Source organism: Aricia agestis, chromosome 8 (genome assembly GCF_905147365.1).
Source record: "Aricia agestis chromosome 8, ilAriAges1.1, whole genome shotgun sequence".
Taxonomy (NCBI): domain Eukaryota; kingdom Metazoa; phylum Arthropoda; class Insecta; order Lepidoptera; family Lycaenidae; genus Aricia; species Aricia agestis.
In genome coordinates this window covers 14,947,405-14,965,483 of record NC_056413.1, presented here as the reverse complement: position 1 = coordinate 14,965,483, position 18,079 = coordinate 14,947,405, and the positions used below count along the sequence as shown (strand labels likewise).

The 18,079-nt window shown below is 36.4% G+C and overlaps 1 long non-coding RNA gene across 1 annotated transcript; it reads left to right on the top strand.

Moving 5' to 3' along the window:
* Positions 1–972: 972 nt before the first annotated feature.
* On the top strand, positions 973–16,519 carry LOC121729887. The gene is made up of 3 exons (XR_006036033.1): positions 973–982; positions 2,354–2,364; positions 16,456–16,519. It is a non-coding gene; the product is annotated as an uncharacterized LOC121729887 (long non-coding RNA).
* Positions 16,520–18,079: the final 1,560 nt, after the last annotated feature.

Below are 18,079 nucleotides of genomic sequence, written 5' to 3'. Positions count from 1 at the left end.
CGTCGTTACGCGAACCTCCAAACTTCTGCCTAATCCAGGGCTCCGGGCAAGGATGGGAACTTGCCCGGCTTAGCTAGTCCCGGCGCCGAGGGGAACGCTTCAGTTTGCCGAAGCGTTCCCTTATTTTGGAGGAAGTCCGGTCCCTTTTGAGGTAGGCCGGCCGGTCGTGGAGGGAGTCCTGTATAAGACAGATACAGGACTCCCTCCAGGCCTCTGTATATGGCTGAAGGCAAACCGCATGTGGTTTTAGTGGTTAAGAGTCCCACATACCCCCGGGGTGCTTCAGCTAACAGAGGCACATCCCCAACCCGGGGCACCCATGATGGGTTTCCCCTGCGCATCAAAAAAAAAAAAGGCTGAGACTGATCACTCGAATGTGTAATTACTAGGAAGATAATCCATGCGTCGGATGGACATGTTAAAAGCATAAAGTTAATATACCTAGCCGAATAGAGAAACAAAGGCCTAAGCAAGCGAGATGTCACTATCAGTAACACTGCGTGGTAAAAAGAGACGTGTGATACATGACAGCTGAATCAATTTTTTCATCTGTTTGACGTCCAGTTGGCACTTATCGGCACGTTGACAATTTAATCTCTTAGAAAGATGCTTGTGTAATTGTATACGTAAACAAATTTTTACACAAAGACATAAATCAATTTCGGTTTCGTTTGACAGCTCGAGATTGTTGCTCTATTCTGTTAGGTATAATAAATTTATGGTTAAGAGTCGATCTGTACCTTATTATATCGGTCAGTGGGACAGACAATATTTTGACATGACGAAAGGAGATATGAGAGTAAAGAAGAGAGAGTATAATATGAATAGAGACATCCTTACGTATTGAGCACTTAGTGAGACCTAAATTAAATTACAGTTATTATGCTGGCCTGCAGGCTACACCGTAATTCACAATTGAAGTCAGTCACGAAACTACTGTCACTTTTAGGCAAGTGACATTCATAAAGAAATCGAATTTTTTGTCTAATTGCCAGTACTATACTGTACTCGGCGAAACGAGGCGGTAGCTGTCATTGATCTTTTTAGTCTAGGCGCTAAATGGAAAATGCTCGCACTGTATTTAGAATATTTAAGAATAAAATTGACCACTTATAAAGACACAGATTATTATAGATTCGTCGGAATACCTCTTGGTAACTCTTAGAATGATAATCTCCAACTTTTTATAAGTTCTTAGTGATATTATGCTTCATATTTAGTTCACATCGAGTATGCAAAATACGCTATCGCCCTTAGCTAGAAACATCAGACATTTCATAGTCAATCGCGGTTTATATAGAAAATGTTACGATAATAATAAAAACTGAGGAAATGTAACTCCCATACCATTATCGTTTTAAATTTGGTTCCTTTCGTCATGTAACGTCAGCCTGCTACCACTCAAGGCCACCTAAATATTGCAAACGTATTGAAATGTGTACCGGTGCACATTCTTGACAAGTATTGTGGAACATGTTTTTGACGGAGTTACTTTTCCATTTTTATTATTCGTAAAGAAAATGACAAGTTTTTTGACAGGGAGTCAATGACCGCTACTGTCTCGATTCCCCGAGTACACCTTATTATAGTTCCTTGTTTCCGTCACCGTATTAAAAACAATCACGGTCACCGAAACCAGTGTGGGAACCATTGTTATAGTACAATGTAGTATTGCAGCCTTAATAACACTCGTTATCAGGCCCTAGCTGATAAGATATTCCTGTTATTAACCCCTTTAATTGTTTGTTTACGTTGTTATCTTGTTTGACATTATAATGTACTATGTACTTGTATTGCCCGGGCCTCTATCATGAGCTCTTAAATCCATTCACTTTACGTCCTTATACAGTAAGTATAAGGACGTAAAGAGAATGGATTTAAGAGCTCATGATAGAGGCCCTGTACTTCGTTTATTTTGATCTAAATGTAAACAAATAATCGGCCAAGTGCGAGTCAGACTCGCGCACGAAGGGTTTCGAACGGTTATAGAGCAAAAATAGGCCAAAAATGGTGTGTTTTGTATGGCCCTTAAATTTTTATTTTAATATTATTATTAAAGTACACATAATAATAATATAATTAAGGCATATTTAAAATTTTCAAGTGCCTGCCTGTTTCCATTATTGATATAGAGCAAAAAAAAGCCGAAAAAATCACGTTTGTTCTATGGGAGCCCACTTTAAATATTTATTTTATTTCGTTTTTAGTATTTGTTATTATAGCGGCAACAGAAATACACAATCTGTGAAAATTTCAAAAGTCTACCTACTTATAGCGGTTCTTGAGATACAGCCTGGAGACAGACGGACAGACATCGAAGTCTCAGTAATAGCTATTACTTCCGTACCCGAAGTTCCGTATTCCGTACCCAAAGGGTAAAAATGGGACCCTAGGGTCCTGTTTTTACCCTTTGGGTACGGAACCCTAATAAATGAAACTCGAACAAAATGAAATGCTACTATATTTGTGAACTGCGCGCCTAATACTTAACATTTAAATAATAATAATATCTGGAACTTTTATACCACGTCAGTTTGGCCCCGTGGCAAGTTCGGATTGAGACAGATAACGGAATTACGATGAAAGATTCAATGGTAATGAAATTATAGTAATACGTTATACGTGACGACCTCTGTGGCTCAGTGGTGAGCGCGTCGGTAGCTCAGGCCGGGGGTCACGGGTTCGAATCCCGCCGACGGAACAAAAAGTTTTCAATGTTCCCGGGTCTGGATGTATATTAAATAGGTGTATGATATAATTAAAATCTTAAATATATGTATAGTATAAAAGTATTAAATATATTTCCGTTGTCTGGTATCTGTAACACAAGTCCTTTAGGTACTTAGCACGGGGCCAGACTGACGTGGTGTGAAGCGTCCATAGATATTATTATTACGTACAACAAAGACGTGTTTTTTTGCATTCTCAGCATATAAAGGCGTTTTTTATGTCAGGCGTGTTAGAGCCCGCGTGCGGATCCGCATGATAGTTACTCACATCCTATCATTTCACAGATTCCTATCATGTGGGCAAAATACGTGTGGCCAGGAGGATGTTGTCAGTCGCACGTGGACTGGATGTACAGAATGTAACAAAAAAAGGTATTAATACTTTGGGTGTGTATGAGTCCCGTGTATAGAGTTCACTGTGAAAGTAGCAGCTGAAAGAGTAAATTCTTTTAAACTTTTCGTAAAAAGTTGCTCTTTCAGCGCTGCTACTTTGACAGTGAATTAAATAATAATAAAGGACACTTATTGCACCCTAAAGTATTATCCAACATAATATGTAACACCCTGTATACGACAATACACATGACAAATAAACCGGAAATGTAGAAAAATCGTCCACGAAATAAAAAGTTCGATTAAAATTTTAACAAACAATTTTCCTTGCTGTAAACCAAACTTGTGTATGTCAATCATGGAATCCCTGCTTCAAACACAAATCCAGCAAATAGTACTGTCAATCACGGGCCGATCGGGGCTCGTGGGCGGCGGATATGGGGCAATTTCCCTCCAAAAATGACCGAGCTGTCATCGATACAGTTTTCACTGCGCGCTCAAAGGGAATCGCTAAATACTCAATCGAAGCTTACGAGTCTGTTTTCATGCAAACGCCGTACACAGATTACAGGGTGTAACACACACTAAGGGTGGGTTGCACCAACTTACTTTAACTATAACTAAAAATTAACTATAACTTTAACTACAATGCAAAATGTCAAATCTTTAGTTAACCGGAAATACTTTACTTTTTATTACACCTACTTTTACTTACACCAGGGTTTGTCCCTTATATTAAGTTCACTGTGAAAGTAGCAGCGCTGAAAAATGATTTTCTTTATTTGTTTGGGCAAGCGCCCAAGCGTGAGGAATTTTTCCATACAAAAGTTAAAAATAAGTTACTTTTTCAGCTCTGCTACTTTCACAGTGAACTCAATACAAGGGACTCATACACACCCTAAAGTATTATCACTTACTTTTGTTACACCTTGTATATTTTAATTATGACTTTAAGGGGCTGTTTCACCACTTGCTGATATGTGTCGAATAGGCTATCTTTTTCTCGAATCGAATAGGCTATTTTTTTTTCTCACTTTTTTTGGTAAAAAAGTGGGCCCCGTGCGAGTTTCTTACGCCGGTTCTTCTCGCCGGGTTAGTTCCCGAACCGGTGGTAGGCATCATGTAGGACTTTCTGAAAACATTTATTTTAAATTTATTCAGAAATAAAACAATTTTGATTTTTTTTTTTTTTATCCATAACTCATCTGACAGATGGTCTACACTTAGTTTTTTTGCTAAAGAGTTTTATATAGGCTGTATACTGTTTCTATCGAAGCCTTCCTTAAATTAAAGTTGATTTAAGGAAGACTTTTAACAAGAAAATTTTTATTTTAATAAAATATCGCTGAAGAAATATCTATAACACAGCGAGATAAACATACGCAACTGAAGTTCCGCGGCTGATTTTATGTCCGGAGCTTTCCGGAAACTTTCACAAATAATAAATTGCTACTGAAATAGAAATTAGGATACCGAAAAAATATAATAATAATAAAGCCTTTTAAAATAGAAATAACGCAACGGAATTTCGGCATCATATTAGTATCGAATAGCATACCAGGCACTAAGAGGGGCTACCAGGGGCTAAAGAAATGAAAAAAAAGTACGTGTAATATCTATAATAGCTGTCTCCCTTACCTCAAGCCTATACCGCAGAATGCGATAGAGACAACTGCAGAAAATCAACGATTCGTTGTCCCCTGATTCCTTCTCCAAAACTTAACCAAATTAAGTACTTTTTTCATTAAAGATTAAAGAAAGGCTTGAGCTGTGTTCCTGTTTTTTTTTTTGTATAATCTAGCCAAATCTGTTTTCTGGATGTTTGAACACAGCGGAAAATCTGGCCATTTTTTTGGGTTTTTGAACGTTCATACCTTATTTAATAATTAAATTATGAAAAAAAGAAAACATAGGGATTGTATTAGTGGCCGTAGATATTTAGGAAAAAAATTATAACTCTAGTAGCATTATCCAGGGAGAAAACAGGGGACAACGTTTGTATGGAAAAAAGGGCGGTGTGAACTCCTCTTAATCGTGCTGCATTTCAGTTCCAACCAACCTTAAAACTATGACAGTTTGTGCTGACTAGATATTTCTCCTAAATTCAAAAATGGTGAGGCTACATTTTCTGCAGTCCATAATAATAATACCCTCCACACCGGTTTCGGCGACGGTGGCCGGTTTCATTGAAACCGAGCTAGGTACGCAGGAGTAATTTTATAATACCCAAGTGTGTGCGCAGTACACAAGAGCACTCTCTATTCCTTTACTCTCATAACCCAGTGGGACGAAAGACCGACACGACTGGTGGGAGATCAGGTGCAGGACCGACTTTTTACATGCCCTTCCGACGCATGGATCATCTTACTTGTCAGACAATAGGTGATCAGGTAGGTAAAAAACTCACACACTCACAAACGGTATTATAATATTAGTATATATAAGTAATACAGATTAAATCCAAATTAAACTTTTCCGGATACATACAACATATGGTTTATAATATGCGTCCGCTCGAACGCGCGGCTTAGCTGCTACACCACAAGCTATTATATTAAGTCATTTGGGGGACACAGTTAAGTCTTTGGGGGAAGCCTTTGCCCAGCAGTGGGACAGCTTAGGCTTATAATAAGAATAATTATATTTATACGTGGGAGAACCATGGGCTGGCTCGACCGGAGAAATACCACGTTCTCACAGAAAACCGGCGTGAAACAGCGCTAGCGTTGTGTTTCGCCGAGTGAGTGAGTTTACCGGAGGCCCAATCCCCTACCCTATTCCAATCCCTACCCTCCCCTATTCCCTTCCCATCCCTACCCTCCCCTATTACCCCTTAAAAGGCCAGGAACGCACCTGCAGCTCTTCTGATGCTGCGAGTGTCCATGGGCGACTGAAGTTGCTTTCCATCAGGTGACCCGCTTGCTCGTTTGCCCCTTATTTCATTTAAAAAAAAAGTAAATGACAACGCGACCGCAGCGCTTTTTAAATAAATCGTTACATCTATTGCTGGATTTATATCCATCCTTATAATGTTAATGTGACTAAGTTATTCAGATTAAATCCAAATTTACCTCTTCCGGATTAGAATCTGGCTTACAACGATCTAACTTAGCCCGGCGCATTAATTCATAACATAACCTACTTCGCGCCGAGTTATTACTGACACACTTACTAAGGCACATCAAAGCTTAATATACTGCTTAAGAGTGCTACTGTGTGTATTCACGTTAAATTCACAGTGGGTTAGTGCTAATATCAACCGTGTTTGGCTGCACTCTGCACATAAAATAGCTCATTGCTCATTTTGTTAACACACAACTTTTTTACACACTTTTTCAATATAATCGCAATTATTTTGTCTAAACGCAGTATGTAGTATAAATGATTATCTATACTTTTAATTATCATAACGAAGACGATAGCGAGTCTTCGTTAAAATTAAACAAAAATATTTTCAATCCGGAAAAAAGACATAATTATTATAGTTTTTATTACTGCAAAATGTAAGTTAACGGGTGGTTAATATCTAGTACACCTTTACAGAGCTAGCTTATAAAACTTTCTTATATGTGTACAAGTTAAAATTAAGAAGTTACATTACCGTACAAATTCCATTATAGACAGTAGATACAGGCACACCAGAAATATATAATTGTGATTAATATTTTTCTACATTTTTGGGGTTTATACGACACGACTGACGGGCCATACACACTACACAGTCAATAATAATATTGACTCTGTCAAACATCTCTGATAACCTCTCTAAATACATTAAGGGATTGTTTCACCACTTTCTAATAAGTGCCTAATAGCATGCTCGTGCTATCCACAGTGACAGATCAAGTATGGAACATCTGTCAAAAAAGTTGCGAACAGCCAATTCGGCACTTTATCAGAAAGTAGTGAAACAGGCCCTTAGAGTCCTTATTTTAAGTAATGTATGGCCAATAAGATGAGATAAAGGTCAGCTTAATTTTACATGTCTACTATTTACCTCCATACGCTTCGACGTTCTTATGATTTAGAACTTGGCTCTGATCTCGGAGTTCCTAGGTTTGATTTCCACAATGTCATTGCAGGCCGATAACCTGATTGCCTGACAAGTAAGATGCTCCATAGGCATATAAAAGTCGGTCCTGTGCCTGATCTCTCGCTAATCGTGTTGGTTTATGCGTTTCGAGTATAATGGACATGGAAAGAAAGAAAGAAAGAAAGAAAGAAAGAAACAAACAAACTTTATTTGGTAAACAATACAAAATAACTAAACAATTAAAAAACATTTCAACACCTTTCGCTCGCTGGACGCTCTCTGTTCCATAAAAAGTGTGTCTATGATATTTGTTACACTCGGGCACTATAAAATTCCGTAGCTTAACTTCAATTACAGCCTACTTCTAGGACGATTTCCGTAGACCGTATCAATATACGGTCTACGGAAATCGTCCTAGAAGTTATGAATTGTTATCATAATATATTCTAAATAAAATGCGTTCACCGAAAAAATGTGACTATAGTTAAGGCGCTGCAAATATCTAAATGTACTAAGAATATTTTTCAACAACGTTACTTAGTTTGAAGCCACAAATATATTATACGTTATTTTTTGATATGTGAACGATAAAAACTCCCAATAACGTTTAAGGATACCTTTCGCAAAATGACTAGTGACTGTGTTTTAATAATTAAAAAAAAACAAGTGTCACATGACGTCACCATTACCAGCAACTCGTCACAGTAGCGTGTCCCAGATCCTTGGGCAAGTATTGACCTTGTGGTCGTCCAGCCAATCAATATCCCCGCACGCTCGTATGCAACATCGCGTGTGGCTTTATTTGATTACAATAAATTATTTTCCATAACTTGCCCGTCTATTACTTTCCTTGACTCCGTTTGAATACGTTTCGATGTTAATGTAAACATAGTACAGGTGGGTATAATGTAAGAACTATTGGTCACAGCTGCTGTTAATAGTCAATTATTAATTTACGTAAACAGCTTTAAGAGGGCGACTAACCCTAAAAATCAAACCTCGTCCTTCTCTCTTTACACTCACGCCCGTTTTTCATATGCCAGGTGAAAAAGAACGACGCGGATTCATCGCCAAATTAGTTTTTTCTTAATAACTGGATAAATATACAATATTTTTAAAAATCCGCTAGGTCGATCTCTCTATGTTAGAATTTTATACAATGTGTTAAAATATTAACTTAGTTCAATGCACGGTTACAGAAATAAATGAAGAATTAGTGAAAATTAGATGCATCTTTGTGATTTTTTTCTATCGAGAAAATTTTAAGATATCGTGTTTTCGCTCAGATCGAATTCTCGGAAATATAATGTTGTATCTAATTTTAGAAAATGAAACAATTCGGGGCTTATTTTCAAGTATAAAAATGAATTATAAAATCGACACTTTAGGGTTAGTCGCCCCCTTAAGTATGTGCGGCTATAGGGAACGTTCAAGAACCATACGTGGTACCTAGCAGATGTTAAATAAACGAGTACAAGTTTCGAGTTGATATCACCACTTTCGTTACGCACGTATAACGTCAAATCGAAATATATGTATTGAAATTGTGAATGATTTTGTGGAAAACATATAATAAATAAATAAATAAATAAATAAATAAAACTTTATTTCAGACTAATTTGTCCATAGATTTGTTAGAGATAGTTAGTAACAATTATCTTATATAAATATGTTAGTAGTGTTAGTAGAGTCTGTATAATATTTACGACATCAAGCCTATCCCTATCTCCATCCAGTATTTTTGAATGGGACAGTCTAATTTAGAGGCAATGACCTTCAGAATGCTGTTTTCTACTATAATACTCATCCGAGTATTATATGTTTTCCACAAAATCTTATCTTATATCTTTAAACGAGCAATTCTTGTATATATATATATATATAATTGGAATCTCGGAATCGGCTCCAACGATTTTCATGATATTTAGTATATATTGGGTTTCGGGGGCGATAAATCGATCTAGGTAGGAATCATTTTTAGAGAACGGATTTTTATTCGTGTTTTATCGATAATCTATAAACTGAAAAAAATGACTCTTCCTGACATCTATTGACGAATAATAAAACTATTTCGTGAGCAACTAATTGCTTTAACGACACAACAACAGCTAAAACTATTCCAGCAGATGTCGTTGTTAAGTAACACGAAGTCAATGAGTGTTTGCTATACCGAACAAAGCTCGGTCATCCAGGTACTATAAATAACAGCGAGTCGCACTTTGGGAGTATAGGCAGAAGAACATACACGCTTTCTCTTATAGATATTACTTCCTCTCCTACGCCGCGTCGATTGTCCCTCCGTATTTTTTGTTATAAAATAAGGGGGCAAATGAGCAAACGGGTCACCTGATGGAAAGCAACTACCGTTTGGACATTCCAATGGACATTCTCAACATCAGGAGAGCTGCAGGTGCATTGCCGGCCTTTTAAGAGGGAATATGCTCTCTTCTTGAAAATATTACGTATATTCGATCAGGTATCTTGATTTTTTTTTTGGGATGGAAACATTTTGTACCCATTCAAAAAAGGCACAACGTCCTAAAGAAGATTTCATTTTGAACATCAGGCCCACGCGTAAATTTTCGTGTTTTTAGATATCGTTGTCCGAAATCACAAAACACGCTATAGCATAACGATGCAGATGCGAATGACACACGTAAACTGGTGGTGTGTTCTGTACGAGTTTGATTTCAAGGACATGTCTTAGTTACTCTACGGCAGGGTCACCAATTAGTTTCGTTCGGGGTCCGTTTTAGGAAATAAAATGACCTTCGCGGTCCACACATTTTTTTTTCTTAATAAATGCAGGTACTCGTAATAACGGAAATTACAAAGGTATTTGTAATTTGTATCAATGAGAAAAGTAAAAATTTTGGTTGCTACATGTTCAACAGTATATCGAGACATCGTCGAGATTTAAATTAATTTTTAACGAAGGTCATCTTCGAACATGCTGGGTCCGCACACAATAGGTCGGCGGTCCGGATGCGGACCGCAGTCCGCCATTTAGTGACCCCTGCTCTACGGCATATAATTATATTTTGGCTCTACGCACCTTGGATGCACTTCCAAACCCAATCCCAAAAGACTATAAACTCTATACAAGATATAATTATTATTTTTAACAAAAAATTAAAACCGACTTCCAAGGTAAAAATTATAATAATATGTACTAAAAATTATTAAATAACTCTTACTCTATAACAGTGCCTTTTTCAGAATTCGTCTAAATCTCAACTATTTCTGTACATACTACAGTCTTCAATTTGAAGTCGGTACCAGTCCCAAAAGCTTCAGATATTCTGACAATGACTGAACTCACGATAAAATTAGCTGGTACCGTTGTTTTTGCCTTGGAAGTCGGTTTTAATTTTTTGTTAAAAATAATAATTTCACTCTTTTTAGTTATTTACAAGATAAGACTTTAGGCGTAAATAACCACTACGAAAGTTAACTACTCACATTATGTTACTGTAAGCGAAATTGTGGTAAATGCTTGCAGTTATCTAAGCGATGCTGCAATTTCCAAACTTTTATCTTTAAAGGTTCAGGAGTTCTGTTCAGTGCCTTTGGACCAAGAGACACTTTCTTCAAGAGACTTTTTCTTATTCGTAACATATGTTTAAGTTACTAAAAACAACATTTTAACCACTAGGAGTCTTTTGATAAATTTCAAGGATTTCCCTCGATTGCTCCCATAGATCCCATCATCAGCTCACCACTTTCGTAATTACAAGATTATGTCCTATACAACAACACAAGAATTTTGAAAATCGGTCCACAAACAGCGAAATAATCATCAAAAACATCTGCTTCGATGCAAAATATCACGAAAAGCATCAATAATTGGATCATAATGTGATGACCCATGGCATAATTATGATTTTGATGATGATGATCAAATAAATTTATGTGTTGGCTTATGCTTTCAGTTGTTTAAACAACGCCGAAATCCCCGAACCTGTATCTATAAGGATTCAAAAGTTCTGTTGGGTACCTTCGGATCCAGGGCGAAATCTTACTTTTTGGTAGCATTTACTTCGAATGCTTCAGAAAAAATTGAAATCACTATATGTTTCCATACAAATTTCAAGGAGTCCCCTCGATTCCTCCAGGATCGTATCATCAGATCACCACTTTTGTGAACAAGGTACCAAATTCGAGTTAAACCCTATACAACACAGATAGAATTTTGAAAATCGGATCACAAACGGCTGAGTTATCGTTGAACATACAAAAAAAAAATACATACAGCCGAACGTATAACCTCCTCCTTTTTGGAAGTCGGTAATAAAACATAATGATAATACTTTAGGGTGTTCCTTATATGGAGTTCAGTGTGAAAGTTGTAGCGCTGAAAGAGCAACTTTTTTGGCGATTTGTATGAGCTAGCTAGCTCATACAAATCGCCAAAAAAGTTGGCGATGCATAAGGTTTTTTTCCTACAAAAGTAAAAAAAAGTTTATCTTTTAGCGCTTATACTTTCATAGTGTACGTGTGTGTGTAGTAACTATATGTATATAGGGAACCCATAATTACACACGTTGCACACACCCAATTAAAAAGTATTATCACTTATTTTTGTTACACCCTGTGTATCTTTTAGACATATTGAAGATTTTTACATTTACTTGCGTCATTATACTTAATATTACATTATGTTATAATTGTTCATCTGTTTTACTGTTTATTAAATAAATTAAGCAACAAGTTGCATTGTTATGGGATAATTATTCATGTTTTTGATTAACTTTTAAAACATGAATATCAATTGAAGAATTAATGTCAATAAAAGATAATTACTATCATTGAATCAGCGCGCGACCAATATTATTGTTACATTTGAACTAAATTAAATGTACGTATATGAAATTTTAGTAGTATAGAGGTAGTTAATACAAATTATTATTATTTCTTTCGTTAAGTGAGCTTCAAGAATAATATATTTACCATATTTTGTATCAATTATATTACTGAGAATGTGTTATTATTATTTCTAGATTATTATTTGTAGAATATTTTAAAAATGACAATTAAGTCTCATTATTAGTTTTTTAAAAGTAAGTAGGTTATAAGCGACGGTAATAAGTATATATATTATTATAATATAACATATCCGTATCCGTTTAAATAAATAAATCCATTAAAAATACATGCCATGACTTTAACTTAAACCTACTTAAAATTTTGTATTTAACAATTTCGCGACTGCAAACCCATAAATGCATATTAACTAGAAACTAAAAGGCTAACTGTTTTGCGTAACTTAAATTATAAATAAATAAATAGAGTTAACATAAGCACGTGTGCCGAGCCGAACGGTTGACTTAAAATAAATATTAGTAGCGTATTTCATAAGCTTTCAGACTCGAAGCGGGCGTGAATGAGAGGGCTATAAAATCGCGATAGGAAGGAGAGAGACGGCGATACTCCGGCGGATCGATAGCCGCAGCCGCAGAGTGCCAGGGGTGACGTCACGCGCCCGTCTCGTCATCTTCACTCAAGACATCGTCACTGTATTTTTGTAAGACATTTACCTCAATCAAAGAAAAAAATATTTGATAAAAAGTATCAACAAAAAGTTAGGTTTTATTGGCTTAATTACTAATAATAATAGCGAATTATTATAAATAACATTTTAAAATAAACAATAAGTACATACATTTTTATCATAAAATGTAACATCTATAGCCTTAAAAGCAGATAGAAGCAGAGTAAATAGCAAGAATATGCTGTCGTAGCGATCTCGTAGCACCCCGCTACGGCGCTACGGCGTTGTAGCGCGTAGCACCGCACCGGGCTAAACTCCGAAGGATGGCGTTCAAGGAGAAACGGACAGATTTTCACCCTAGCTGGGGTAATCATTGATCTATACATATTATAAAACAAAGTCGCTTTTTTTCCCTCATGTCCCTTGGTTCCCTTTAATCTTTAAAATCACGCAACGAATTATGATGATTCTTTCAGTGTTAGATAGTCCATTTATCGAGGAAGGCTATAGGCTATATTTTATCACGCTTGATTAATAGGAGCGAGGAAGTAGAGGAAAATGTGGAAAACGGGGAAAATTATTAGAAAGGGCTAACTTGAACGCGCTAATCTCAGGAACTATAGAAATATGGTCCGATTTGTTGAGGATTTATGTATATTTTATCACGCGAATGCTAATAGAAGAATGTGGAAAAAATGGGGGAAATTATTTGAAAGGGCTTATCTCACGAACTACTGGAGCAATTTTTATGTTATTTGCCACAGATAAGAAGTAGATCACGTGAAGGATCATAGGCTATCAATTTTAATCAATTATTCAGTGGCTATATATTTTATACCCGTGCGACACCGGGGCGGGTCGCTAGTTTTATATATTTAAAATAACATTATGTAAAATTACTGTTTTACATAATATTATTTAAATTAGAATTTATAATTAGTTTGTATATCGCAATGATCTATTTTAAAATATTATTTAACTTAATTAGCAATTTTTGTAACTTTTCGCAGTTTATTTTATAACACTTGATTTTTTTCCATGTGCTATTTTTAAAATAAAAATATATAATAAATATCATCACTACACAGATAAAATAAAGTATCTTTCCGTTTTCTGTCCCTTTATTATTTTGCTACGAGTTTTAAAACTCGGCAACAGATTTTGATGCGGTTCTCAGATCAGCTTAAAGACGTGGGTAATGGGTATATTATAATAATTTTAGATATAATGTGAATGTGCTCATGTGGATGAAACCCCGTGGACCAACTTATAATAAATAATGCTATTTATAAACTCAAACTCAAAAAAATTTATTCAGAATAATTTTTTTCAAATATTCTCTGAATGTCGGGACTACACTGGTGCCTACAACCGGTTCGGGAACAATCCCGTCGAGAAGAACCGGCATAAGAAACATAATATAAAACGTACAAGTGTAATTAATTTTATTTATATTTTTTCATAACATACAATATTATGAAAACACCCGAAGTGTTTATGTATTATTATTTGACGCTTACTCTTTTATTATACCTAGGTAGATTTAAAAAATTATATTTCTCAAATTAAACGCACATAAGTCTGAATAACTCCTCAAACCCTGACGAATACACAACAAAAGATTTCATTGTGTTGAAAATCAAAAGCGTATGCTTAATAAAAAAATAATATTATTTTAGCGCAAAATGAGACGTAAAACAGAGCAAGTTAGTGGAGCAGTGCACTCGGTACGTATAATTTAAAAACCGTTGGCATTTAGCCACGTACAATGGCGCGATGTAGGCCAAGACAGGACGCCGTAGGGCCGCGCCACACTTGAGCGTCCTTATGCCTCTCCACGCTGGCAATAAAATGGACCAATACAAGCGATAAACTAAGCATAATATTCGTGTATTGTGACCATTTTTTTTAAAGAAGGCAGGTCGCTGTAGCCCTGACGTCACTGCGACCTATGAGGATCTATTGTCATTCCTTCGCACTAGAGTATTATCCCCAACCCAATACTGCTCATAAATTGAACGATATGGTTGGGGTTGGTGCCACGAATTTCCTCTGTGGATGAGTATTCGTGGTGACCAAGGTGCCTGTTCCTGGTCTGTAGTAGAGCAGGGCAGTCGAGGAGAAGGTGAATAGGTGTTTCATCCTCCTCCTCACAGAATGTGCAAGTCGTTATGCTACAAATACCCATTCTGTATCGGTGTTTGTTGAGCTTGCAGTGCCCAGTTAGGCTTCTGGTAAAGATTTCTGGTAGTGACCATACATATACACTATACAGTATAGTATAGAATGATAGCTGATATACAATATACATTGTCCAAATATGTCTCCAATTACTGTCGTAATTATAGCTAGAAAGAGCGTCGGTAGCCTAATAACTTTGGTTTTCCCTCGGAGAGGGTACAGGTTTGATCCCGGGTGGAAGCGTGTGCCAATGAGACATTTTCTGATCTCAAGAACAGAATACGGACGCTCGTACGGTAAAGCAAACATTGTAAGGAAACCCGCACATGGCTGGTCCCATGCGTATTGACTAGTTCTTTCCTCTGGACTAGGCAATGTAGCGAGAATGCCGTATGCGCTTGGGCAATCATAAGGAGATTCAAAATCTTGTCCCAGGCACTACAGTATATGAATAGTGGTCTTCGCTCTGAAAATACTGTAAAAATCATCCACAATGGATGCACACGCCTAGTTTAGTAAAGCTGGGGCAACGAAAAGTGTATGACCGACCCGAGTATAATAAGTTATCATTGACAATCACTTTAACTCTTTCATAGCGTTTATTATTTGTAGACTGCGACGCCGACTATGCATGCTGCGGCTCACGTGGGCCCATGGGCACTTGTAGATGTCTTATCATCATGGCAACGTGAAAAGGGTCTCGGTAAAGGCAACTTTCCAATGTTGTAGTAATAAAAAAATCTTTGAATTGAAGGTTAAATTCATTATGGCACAACGTGAAGAATGGGGAAAAGTAAGACATTGAAAGTGAAGAGTAGTATGTGTTTAAGCTTTATCTGTTATGGACGATAATTATTATTTAATTAATATATCTGTAAAAAAGGTAAAGCTGATTCATTGATTGATTAATACATACAACAAAACTTAAAATTTTGCACACGCGTTTCTACACCAATGTAGGTATTGTATTAAATACCTAAATTAGTGTAGAAACGCAAGATGTGCACTTAAAAAATATTTCTTATTAGAAATGATTTTTAAAGTGCCTCCATGCGGGTTTGAACAGGAGCGAAGTCAAAAAATGCATCCGATCTTTCGTCAGTCGTATTGGTCATCACTCAGCAGTCGCACAGCGCACTGGGTTATGAAAGGAAAGCAAGAGAAAATGATTTTGTTTATTGAACACAATATAATTGGCTTATTTAAAACACTTCTGCGTAGATATTTTTTCGATAAAACCAGCCACGGTTAGGAATGTGAGAGACTGTACAATCTTACGATAAATAACTTGAGATCCATACTTCTAAAAGTTTGTCTGTCTATCTGTCTGTTGCGTTTTCACGCCCAAACCGCTGAACATATAGAGATATTTTAAGTCCCGGGAAAGGACATAGGATACTTTTTATCCCGAAAAAATTTAAGCTTCCTCTGCGATAAACAAATTTTGGTGTGAAGGAGTTCCGTCGTCAACTATTACAAATTCGAATTCTTTATTCGCTGAATGTAATATTATAATAATAAAGTACATGCAGGTGGTAATGATACTAATAAATAAGTTCTTACATTGTAAAATTATTTTTCATATTGTGAAGTTGTATTAATAGTTTGCATTAATTATTATTATTACTAAGGCTGGCCGCATACATACGTTTTGCGAATACGATTTCTTAATGCGGAATTACGATTAGTCATTCCGTGAGACAAGCGCAAACGTTCGTTTTTATCACGCGCGAACGCGCCGGATTGAACTTGATACGTACGTGCGGAATTAATAAACTTCGCGCCAGTTAATATACTGATTCCATACATTCGAATTTCCGAATACGGAAAACGAATTCGGAAATTGAGTGCGGAAAATGTGTGTATGTGGCCAGCCTAATTAAATAAAAGTTTATATTATCTTATTATCTTATCTTATAATATATAAAATTCTCGTGCCACAATCTTAGTACTACTTCGAAACAGCTTTACTGATTTTTACTAAATTTTATATGAATATTCAGTAGGTCTGAGAATCGACTACTGGGTACTTTTTATATGATAAGTGCATTTGTTGAATAAATAATAGTAAATTTTATTACAACTCGAGGTGATGAACGTTGCCGTGGTACCATACTTATTTAGTCTCTTCAATAAAAATATAATACTTAAAAAACTACATTACAACTACAAAATATAATTTATATTGCAAAACAACATTTGCCGGGTCAGCTAGTATTACTATAAACATATAAATCAAATTGTATTGGATCAGTGTACACTTTCGCACTTTGTTGTGTCTCGACTCTCGGCCCTTCAAAGCCTCTATCGTGAGATCTTGTCTGTATTGATTTCACGCCTCACAACTTTATGCATACGATTATAGACTCTAATAGAATTGAATAACGACGTCAATCGCATGACAATATTGTGTTATTATTATGTACCTGTTTCTAGTCGCGAGGTATATGAATACGCACATTTTACCCAACTGCACCAGTTTATAGGGGGTTAGGTTTTTGAAGTAAAAAATTGCTTTACCAGCGTGGGAGTACTTTTGATGGGTAAAAATGTCAAATTTACGTCAGGACTCGTGACTTGATCTGAAATTTGTGTGTGTGTGAGAGAGAGAGAGAGAGAGCGAAAGTAATCAGTCAGCACTGCGTAAAAAATAAAATAAAATAAATAATAATCGTAGGAGAAGTAATAATATTATAATCTCTCTTTTTATCTCTTTTTATGGTGCACTCCCGGAGTTTGACCCATTGTTTTTTCTAATATTGTATATATTTTGACAAACGCCTCCGTGGTCCAGTGGCTTAGAGCGTGGCTCAAGACTCGGAGGTCGTGAACATGATATTTTCAAGTTTGGTTCGGACAATTCAGGCTGATCACCTGATTGTCTGACAAGTAACGGCGGTTCCCAATATTTGATCTATCTCTGGTTTTGCCCTACTAGAGATAGGAATAGCTCACATTAGACATTAGAGACATATATTTTATGTCAATTGTGAGCTATTTCTATCTCTGGTAGGGCAAAACCAGAGATAGATCAAATATTGGGAACGGCCGTTAGATGATGATACATCTTACTTGTCGGTCTATCGGTCCTGCGCCTGATCTGTCGCTAATCGTCCCACTGGGTTATGGGAGTAAGGGAATGTAGAGTGCTCTTGTGTACTACGCACCACAGACATAAATCTATGTCTGTGCTACGCACACACTTGGACGCTATAAAATTACTCCTGCACTTCAAACTTAACTGTAGTATAGTGCGAGCATTTTTCAGATAGCTCCTGGACTAAGAAGGTCACGCGGTTGCCACCTTATAAT